Below are 10,566 nucleotides of genomic sequence, written 5' to 3' on the forward strand. Positions count from 1 at the left end.
TCTTTTCTTTTCTTTTTTTAATTGGCCTCTGAATGTCTAATCACTCCAATATTATTTGTTTAAAAGTAGATCTTTCTTCAATTAAATTGATTTTCTACCTTTGTCAAAAATTCACTGGGCTTACTGGTGGAGTCTGTTTGTAGGTTCTCAATTCTGTTTCATTGATCTGTTTTCCCTCCACCAATACCAAACAGTACTGATTACTATAGTTATGATAAGTCTGGATTATATGATATAAATATTTCATAAAGTCCTCTCACATTATTCTTCTTTATCAAAAGTATTTTAGTTATTCTATTTCCTTTGTTTTCCATGTAAATTTTAGAATTATCTTGCCTATATCTACAAAATAATATTTTGGGGATTTTGATAGAAATTGCACGAAACTTTTATAACAATTTGAGGAGAACTGACATCTTTATAAGGTTCTGTCTTCAAGTCTATGAATATAGTATGTCTTTCCATGTATTTACATCTTTGATGTTTTCTATCAGAATTTACAGTTTCAGAGTACAAGTCCTATACATATTTTATTAAATTTACAACTAAATATTTAATTTTTGAGTGCTTGTAAGTGGTATTATATATTTAATTTCAGGATCTACATGGTGTTTCTTAACATATAAAAATATGATTGACTGCATATTTATAGTATATCCTATAAACTTGTTGGATTCAATTTTTGGCTTTTCTGTGGATTCCTTGGGTTATTCTATGTAGAAATCATATTATTTGCAATAAGAAAAATTTTTTAAAATTTCTTCCTTTGGATATATATGTCTTTTATTTCATTTTCTTTTCTCATCGTCCTGTCTAGAATTCACAGCATTATATTGAATAAATCCTTGCCTTGTTCCTAATCTTATGGGAAAAATATGCAGTCTTTATCATTATGTAAAATGCAAGCTGTAGTTTTCTTTGTCTGTTTTGTAAATGCTCTTTATCAATTTGAGGGAGTTTTCTCTTTTAGTCCTATTTTTGAGTTAATTTTTTGTTATAAATGAATGTTGAAATTTGTCTGAAAACCTTACTATATTGACTAATATGTGATTTTTTAGCCTATTATAATGGTGGATTACATTGATTAATTTTTGCACATTTAACCAGCCTGCATGACTAAAATAAACCCAGTTGGCCATGATCTGTAATTATTTTTATACATTGATAAAATTTTGCTAAGAATTTTTATATCTATACTCATGAAATATTTGTCTGTAGTGGGTTTTTGTGTTTTATTTTATTTTTTTACATCTATATTCATGAAATATTTGTAGTGGTTTTTTTGTATTTTCTTTTTCTGGTTTTGTAAATTTATCTTCATAAAATTCATGGGGAGGGTTTTCATCTCTTCTGTCTCTGGAAGAGATTATATAAAATTAACATTAATTCTTTTAAAAAATATTTGGTAGAATTCTCCAGTGAAGCCATTAGACTTGAAGATATCTTTCTAAGAAAATTTTAAATTGGGATGCCTGGGTGGCTCAGCAAGTGAGTGCTTGGCTTCAGCCCAGGGCATGATCCTGGAGTCCTGGGATCAAGTCCCACACCGGGCTCCCTGCAGGGAGCTTGCTTCTCTCTCTGCCTATGTCTCTGCCTCTCTCTGTGTCTCTCATGAATAAATAAATAAAATCTTTTTTAAAAAAGAAAATTTTAAATAATAAATTAAATTTTCTTCATAGTTTTCAGGCTATTCAAATCATCTGTTTCACATTGACTGAGTTATGATAGTTTGTGTTTCTTAAGGAATTGATCTATTGTAAGTTTTCAAATTATATATTCAGAATAGTTTGTAGTATTCTTTTATCCTTTTGATGTCTGCAGAGTTTGTATTAATTTCCCAGCTAATTCTTGAAAATGGTAATTTGTGTCTTCTCTCTTTTTTCTTTATCAGCCTTACTATAGATTTGTCAGTTGTATTGATCTTTAAATAAACAAATACACAAAAACCACGGCTCTTTGTTTCATTAATTTTCTTATTTTCTTTCTATTTCAAATTTCATTGATTAATGCATTTATCCTCATTTCTTTCCTTCTATTTGCTTCAGGATCATTTTACTCTTCTTTTTCTAGGTTCTTGAGTTGAGAGTCCAAATTATTGATTTGAAATATTTCCTCTTTTGTGATGTTACAATTAGGTTATAAATTTCCTTCTCAGTGCTACGTTAGCAATGTCCCACAAATTTTGTCACTTTGCATTTTCATTCAACTTATTTTTTAAATTTTCCTTGAGACTTCCATGTTGACACATTGATTATTCAGAATGTTTCATTTGAAATTATTTACAGATTTTCCTATTAGCTTTTCATTATCGATTTCTCATTTGGTTCTACTACGGTTGGAGAACATACTTTATATGATATCTATAGTTTTCAGTTTACTCTGCTGTATTATGCTGCCCACAATTTGGTCTATCTTGGTGAATATTTCATATGAGCCTGACAAGAGTCTGTACTCTGCTGTTGTTCGCTGGAATATTCTATAAATGCAAATTATATCAAGTTGACTGATGTTATGTTCAAGGTTATCCATTTTTACTAATTTTCTTTCTCCTTGATCTATCAATTACTGTTGAAAGAGTGTCAAAGCCTTCAAATGTAATAGTGGAGTTGTCTAATTTTTCATTCAGTTCTATCCATTTTGTATAATGTATCTTGATGCTCTCTTGTTAGTTACACACTTAAGTTTGATTAAACTCTTTATTCAATACTCCTCTTTACATCTATGCTTTTCCTTGTGAAATTAATATATCTATTCCAGCTTTCCTTTGCTTAAACACCTGCATGATATATCTTTTCCTATCTTCTCATTTTCAACCTGCCTATGTCATTACATTTGAATTGAGTTTCTCGTAGAAAGCATGTATTTGGGTCATGCTTTTTTCCACTGTGCAAATCTGTCTTTTAATTGGTGTACTAGATGATTTACATTTAATGTAATTATTGATAAGTTAAGGCTTAGGTCTGCTATTTTATTTTTTCCTGATAAATCAATAAATTACTTATATTTATATAAATAAATAAATTTATATGTATAAATTAAATATATGGCTTCTTTCTTTCTTTCTCTCTTTCTCTCTTTCTTTCTTTCTTTCTTTCTTTCTTTCTTTCTTTCTTTCTTTCTTTCTTTCTTTCCTTCTTCCTTCCTTCCTTCCTTCCTTCCTTCCTTCCTTCCTTCCTTCCTTCCTTCCTTCCTTCCTTCCTCTTTTTCTTTCTTCTTACCTTCCTGTGGGTTGTATTAACATTATCTTGGAATTATATTTTGATTTATCTAAGTGTTTTTCAGGGGATCATTTTGTAATGCTTTTCATAATTGATGAAAAAAATTGAAAGCTTTCAGAGAAAAATGACTCCTTTGTCGGAAGGGAAAAACAGTTTGAATGACCGCAGATTTCTCATCAGAAACTATGGAAGACAGGAAGAAATAACAAAAATTTTCAAAGCTGAAAGAAAGTAATTGTTCTCCCAAAATCCTATGTCCAGCAGACATTTCCTTGAGAAATAAAGGTAAAATAAAAACATTCTCAAATGAAGGAAAGATAAGAGAATTTGTCACCAGCTGACCTACTTCAACAGAATGGCCAAAGGAAGTTTTCTAAATTCAAAGGAAACAATAAAAAAGGAAACTTGAAAGATTAGAAAAGAAATACACAGTAAATGAGCACACAGGCAAATACAGTAGGTTTTATTTCTCTTCAATTTTCTAAATTGTTTGATTGTTGAAGAAAAAATAAGACAAAGTTTGATGTGGTTATAAATATATATAGAATAATTGCTTAGGAAAGATTATAAACTGGAGATTAAAGGGATATAAAGGAATGCAAGATTTTTATCCTCACTCAAAGTGGTAAAATGATGACAATCAGCCATGTTAAGTTTTATGTATGTAATATAATTTCAACATCAATTATATTTTTCATATGGATATCATATTTTTCAGTTTTAAAATTTGCACTTGGTGAGCCTTTATATCTTATATTTCTTTGCTGAGAATTTCTATTTTACTGAAGCTTTCTAGTTTTTTATTTGTTTAAAGCATGATTATGATTACTCATTGAAGAATTTTTTTCAAATCTTTGTAAGATTTGATTTTATCAAATCTACTTATTCAAATTTTTGTTTAAATTCTCCACATATTTGTTAGATAATCTAACTTTTCTGATATCTTAGAGTTGGCATAGTTACTGTTATAGCAAAGTTCAAATATGCAATAGAATATTATTAACTATAATTAGAATCACCATGCTGTACATTCTTCTCCACATTTATTTATTTTATAACTGGAAGTTTGTACCTTTTGATTGTCTCCCCTATTTGCCCTCCACTCCACACCTAATGCCTGCCTCTAGCAATCACTAATTTGTTCTGAGTTTTTCTTTCTCTTCCTTTTCTTTTCTTGATTACACATATTAGTGAAATCATGTGGTACTTGTCCTTCTGTGTCTGACTTACTTCACTTAGCACAAGGCTCCAAAGTCCATACGTGTTGTCACAAATGATAAGGCTTCATTCTCTTTTTATGACTGAATGATATCTATATCTGTACCAATATTTATCCTGTAATTTCTTTATACATCAATCTGTCAGTGGACACTTAGGTTATTTCCTTACCTTGGCTACTATAAATAATGCTGAAATGAACATGAGAGTACATATATTTGTTTGAATTAGTGTTTTTGGTTTCCTCAGATAAATACCCAGAAGTGGAATAGCTGAACATACAGTATTTCTATTTTTAATTTTTTGAGGAAACTTCACAGAGGCTGCACCAATTTACATTCCCACTAACAGTGCACAAGTGTTGTCTTTTTCTAGATTTTTTTCCAATAGTCATTACTTCTTTTGGTAACAACTATTCTAGGAGGTGTGAGGTAATATTTCATTTGTGGTTTTGATCTGCATTTCCTTAATTAGTGATATTGACTATCTTGGTCTTCTGTATATCTTCTTTGGAAAAATGTCTATTCAAGTCTTCTGCTCATTTTTAATGCATTGTTTATTTGTTCTGCTATTGAGTTGTATGAGTTCTTTCTATATTTGGATGTTAACCCTTTATTAGATATATGATTTGCAAAGTATTTCCTCCCATTCAATAGGCTGCCTTTTCATTTTCTTGATGCTTCTCTTTGCTGTGCAGGAGTTATTTAGTTATTTGATGTAGTCCATTTGTTTATTTTTGATTCTGCTGTCTTTGCTTTTGGTGTCAAATCCATAAAACTTTATCACTAGGACCAATATCAAGGAGGTTGCCTATATTCCTTTTGTTTTAAGGTCTTATATCTAAGTATTTAATCAATTTTAAGGTAATTTTTGTGAGGAGTATAAAATAATAGTCCAGTTTCATTCCTTTACATATGGCTGTTCAATTTTCCCAATACCTTTAATTTAAGAGATTGGCCTTTTACACTGTATATTCTTGGCTCCTCTGTCAAAAACTAATTGACCATATACATGTATGAGTTCATTTCTGGGCCATCTATTCTGTTCCATTGATCTATATGTCTGTTTTTATGCCAATACCACACTGTTTTAGTTATTATAGTTTTGTAATGTAGTTTGAAATCAGGGATACTTTTCCTTTTCCTTTTCAATTTGAGTGCTTTTAATTTTTATGTTTTTTGTGCCTAATTATTCTGGCTAAGACTTACAATACTGTGTTGAATAAAAAATATGGATTTTACTCTCCATTTTGTTAATGTTGTGTGTCGTATTGAATGGTTTGCAGATTAAGCCATCTTTTGCATCACTGGAATAAATCTCACTCGGTCATTGAGTGTGATTTATTAGTGTATTGTTGAATTTGGTTTGCTAGTATTTTGCTAAGGATTTCTATATTCATCTGGGATTTCAGCCTGCAACTTTTTTTTTCTTGTGTTATCCTAGTCTGGTTTTGATATCAGAGTAATGTTAATTTTATGAAAGCGATTTATGAGTTTGAAAATGTTCCTTCCCCTTTCATTTTTTTGGAGAAGAGTTTGAAAAGGATTGGTATTAGTTCTTCTTTGAATATTTGGTACAATCCACCAGTGAAGCTGCCTGGTCCTGGACTTTTGTTTGTTGACAGTTTTTGATTACTGACTTGGTCTCCTTACTAGTAATAATTCTTTTCAGATTTTCTATTGCTTCATGATTCATTTTTGGGAAGTTGTATGTTTCTAGATTTTTAAAATTTACATGAATTTATATTTATCAGTCATTTATTTTACAGCTTCTAGGGACTGTACCTTGCTTAGATTTTATCCTTACTGTTCCACTTTTTACTGTTTCCATTTTATTCTTGTACCCTATAGCAAACTTAAACTTCTATCTCTTGTTTTTGGTTTGGGCTCCCCCTCTCACTTTTGCACCTGCCTCCAAGGAAAGCATTCAACAATCCACTCACTTGATTATTAAACAAAATTCATTTAGCACTCTTCGAGGCAACATGAGAATAACATAAGAAAAACCTTTTTTCTACCCAGAAAAAAGCTCACTGCATAGTAAGAGAAGGTAAGGAGGAAAAAAATGGAAACACTCTGACCCTGGGCCTTTACTCCAATTCAGAGATGAAAATCCTGAAGAACTTATGTAACTTGTAGAGCTCCATTACATATTTACAGCCTCTACCTCAGCCTTCCTTGCTGGTACTCAGTGATTCATTTATTTGTTCATTCCATAATCATGAATATGTACCATGTAATAAAGGAAACACTGATACCTTGGAAAGAAAAAGTAAAACGAATACGATGGTAATTTGCAACAACTAACTGAATGGTGGTTGAGGCAAAGGAACAGATGGAAATGTTACAATGTGGTAAATGTTCTGATAGATCTAAGAATAGCCCTCTACAGAGCAAGGACATGGGGTACCTAACATGGATTGAGAGAAAAGGAAGAGAAGAAATACCATGGTCAGCTCTTATCCCATTCTTTATAGAGCTGTTCCAATCTTGAACTGCTTGTTCGAATTTCTCTTGAGGATGCTCAAAATGAAAGCAAAAGATGGAAGTTTAAGTCAACTAAATTGTATAGCCCTACTTTTACTGAGTTATAATTTATACACATTGATGTTAAGTATAAAATCTGGTAAATTCTGACACATGTGCATACCACCTCAATTAAGATACAGACCATTTGCATCATCACACTAACTTAAATACCCATATTACTATTTCCAGTCAAGATGACCCCATGCACTGACAGAGAAAACTAGGATTCTCATTTCTAACACCATATTTTTGCTTTGTCCCAGAACTTTATAAAACAAAATCTCACAGTATGCGCTTGCTTGTGCTTGGCTTCTTTTTGGCTCAAGAAACTGTTTTTGATAGTCATTCATAGTATTGCATGTATCAGTGTTCCTTTTAAGAACCGAGTTGTTTCCATTGAATAAATATATGACAGTATGTTTACAGACCTTTGCATTGTTTCTGGTTTCTGGTCATTGTAAATAAAATGGCTGTAAACATTCATGTGCATGTCTTAATGTGGACATATGTTTTCATTTTATTTTCTTTTTTTATTTCTGTGAGTACCTTCCACCTGCTTTTGACAAATACATAATGTAGTATTTCTGAACCTTGGAAGTCAGAAGGTGGGAATGAAAATGCCGTGGTATCAGTGGGTCAAAAAATCTCAATCTGATACTCAAGTGGCCTAAATGATAACCTCCACTGCTTCTCACTTCAATTAAAATACAGCATTTAACAAATATCAACTCCATCAACTTACTGAATCCACATGTATAATCTGTCTATCTTTAAAGCTCCTTTCTCTTCTTTCCTCCCAATTTGAGGAAGAGGGTTCTACCTCCCTTTCCAAGCCAAACCCCTCCTTATCTTTTTAGTCTTCCATCTCCCCCAAGAGCTTCATTGTACTCTTGCCCTCAAGTCTTTTTCATACTTAAAAAAATGAAGTTTCATAGACAACAGTATGGCATTCAGACTCCAGCAAGTGAGAAGATATTGCACTAACAATCTTACAATTAAATATATGAATTGACAAATGTGAATGCAAAGTCAAGGGAACAAGGAAAGAAGAAAATGAAAGATCCTGGTTGCAAGCTTGGGAGGCTTCTCTCTGAGCACTTGGATAGAAATCATTGAACTACATATAAGGGAGAATTACAGTGAAGAAAGGCCCCGGAACAGATAGGACAGAATCAGAATCAAAGTACAAGTGATATGATTTAGGCAGGAAGTGAAGCAAAACCCTTTTTCTGAGATGGAAAGAAAAAGTGTGACTAGAGAGTGAAAGTATTTTCAAAGTGTGGAAACTGGTATGTTTATGTGTCAATTTTTCCTATGAATTGAGAAGCATAACAATTTTTTGAGTCAGCTGTCGGTGACATTTGGAATTTGAAGAAAGATGTGAGGAATTGGAAGTGCTTGTACAAGAAGAGAAGCAGGAGAGGCTACTGATACAGGAGCAGTGCAGAGTTAGTTGAGGGCCTTGGCTGGGTGAGGTTGGGAAGCATACGATCTGGGCTGTGGGCATCCTCCCAACCCCTCATCACTCCCCGTCATTATCCCCCCATTCCCCTGCCACCCTGCCAAACCTCCCATTATTCCCCCATTACCCCCCACTCCATCAACTCCCCATCACACCTCCCCCCACATACACACCCCTCAGTTCAGAGGCAGCAGGAGGTTTTCAAGGTGTATATGGCGCAAGGACAAACCATGGAAGTCATTCATTGGTTGAGGGGGGCTGAGGGAAACTGCTGAAAGAGTAATGGGAGATTCAAAAGTCTTAAAGTGATAATAAAGTTTGGAAAATTCTTTCGTTCTTCCTGGCTCATAGCAAACACTCAAATATGTAACGTATGGGCGAATAGTCAACCCTTACTGTATACAGTGGCAAAGAATGCAGTGTTCTTTAGGAAAGACCAAGTTTCTGTTAAAGCCAGGAATCTATAAGAATCTTCGATAAAGAGACTGAACTTGTAAGCAAGATTCAGTAACTGAAATAAAACTAGTTGGTCTCCTCTTGAATGATAGAAAGTTACCTAAACTAGCACTTCCTAAATTTTAATGTATATATGAATCAGACTGTTAAAATCATGTTTTGAAATGCAGATTCTGAATCAGTAAATCTAGTTTGTACCTAAGATTCTGTATTTCTAACAAGTTCCTACAAAGAACCTGTGTTGCTTACAGCAAGTGCTTGAATAGCAATAGCTTGGACCACTTGAGAAGTGTGAATCAATGCTGAGTGACTTAATGGGGCTTTTGTGTTTGAGAATCTAGGAAGAGAAGGTGCCAGATTTCAGAGGAAGAACAAAAGGAACATAGCAGGTCCTTTGTGTCTCTATGGTGCAGGAGTCTACACTGAGCTGAATTCCAAGATTGTTCAATAGCTTTGGAGATTACAGTTCCAATAGGAGGTGCCATCTGCAAATATATCAGTAGCTATTGAGTTGAGAACAACTGGCAGCATCAGCCAGTACTCCAGGGGTGGACTAACATATAACAGTAGACCAAGAAATGGGAAGTGGACATCTCAGTCACCTTTAAAATGGAGTAGGCATGTTGGAAAGCTTACTGAAAATGGCAGGGAGCAGAGACAGTAAAGGAGCACAGACTCTAAGGAAGAAGGATTGGTTCAGAGTATAGCACAAAACTGAAGAGTTCAGTCAATGTGATGGGCTGAAACTGTGTCCCCCTGAGTTCCTATGTTGGAATCCTAATCCCCAGTACCTCAAATGTGACCTGAGGCATTTAAAAAGGGATAGTTAAAATTAAGTAGGGTCATTAAGGTAGGCCTTAATCCAATATAATTGGTGTACTTATGACAAGTAGAAATGAGGACACAGACATACACAGATGAAAACCATGTGGAGACAGGTGGAAGGTGGCCATTTATAATCCAAAGAGAAGCCTCACCTGAAAACAGCCCTACTGATGCTTTGATCTCAGACATCTGGCCTCTAGAACTGTGAGACAATATATTTCTATTGCCACTGGCAGCTAATCTGTGAAACCTTATTATGGAAGCCCAAGCAAGATTAGAAGGTATTTGGGTAAGGCCTAGAATAATGGTGTAAGAGGCTTCATGTGTCTTTCTGGTCTGGGGGATCTGAAGGGGATGTAGCCCTGAAGCGGTTACCCATTGGTGCTGTGATAAATCTCTGATGATGTGTTTGTTGAAGAGCCAAAGCATTGAGACTCCTCTAGCGATTCATGCTGGCAGCAAAATACAAACATTTATGTGGCTGTAAATGTTTAAGGTGAAAAAATTAACAACTTATGCTTTTGTGTTTCTAACCCAACACACAAGGAGAAAGTCCCAAATGGATTAAGAAACCTGTTTCGTAATGATCTCTCTATGGCAAGTTCAACACCTAGGAAAGAACAATTGCTGATAATCTGTATTATGCCAAGAATATAACTGCATTTTAGAATATTTTATTCTGTCCTCCTTCCCAGGAGAGGAGGCCAAAAGGCAGAAATTAAATTGAAACCCACAGATCTGGATGCCTGGGTGGCTCAGTGGTTGAGTGCCTGCCTTTAGCTCAGGTCGTGATCCTGGGGTCCTGGGATCGGGTCCCGCATTGGGCTCCCCACAGGGAGCCTGCTTCTCCCTCTGCCTG

General features: G+C 34.0%; 1 protein-coding gene across 4 annotated transcripts in view; it reads right to left on the reverse strand.

The window, feature by feature from the left end:
* RGS7 (regulator of G protein signaling 7) overlaps positions 1 to 10,566 on the reverse strand; it is a 488,737-nt gene that overhangs the window by 164,087 nt on the left and 314,084 nt on the right. The window lies entirely within an intron of this gene.

Source organism: Canis lupus, chromosome 7, assembly GCF_011100685.1.
Source record: "Canis lupus familiaris isolate Mischka breed German Shepherd chromosome 7, alternate assembly UU_Cfam_GSD_1.0, whole genome shotgun sequence".
Lineage (NCBI taxonomy): Eukaryota > Metazoa > Chordata > Mammalia > Carnivora > Canidae > Canis > Canis lupus.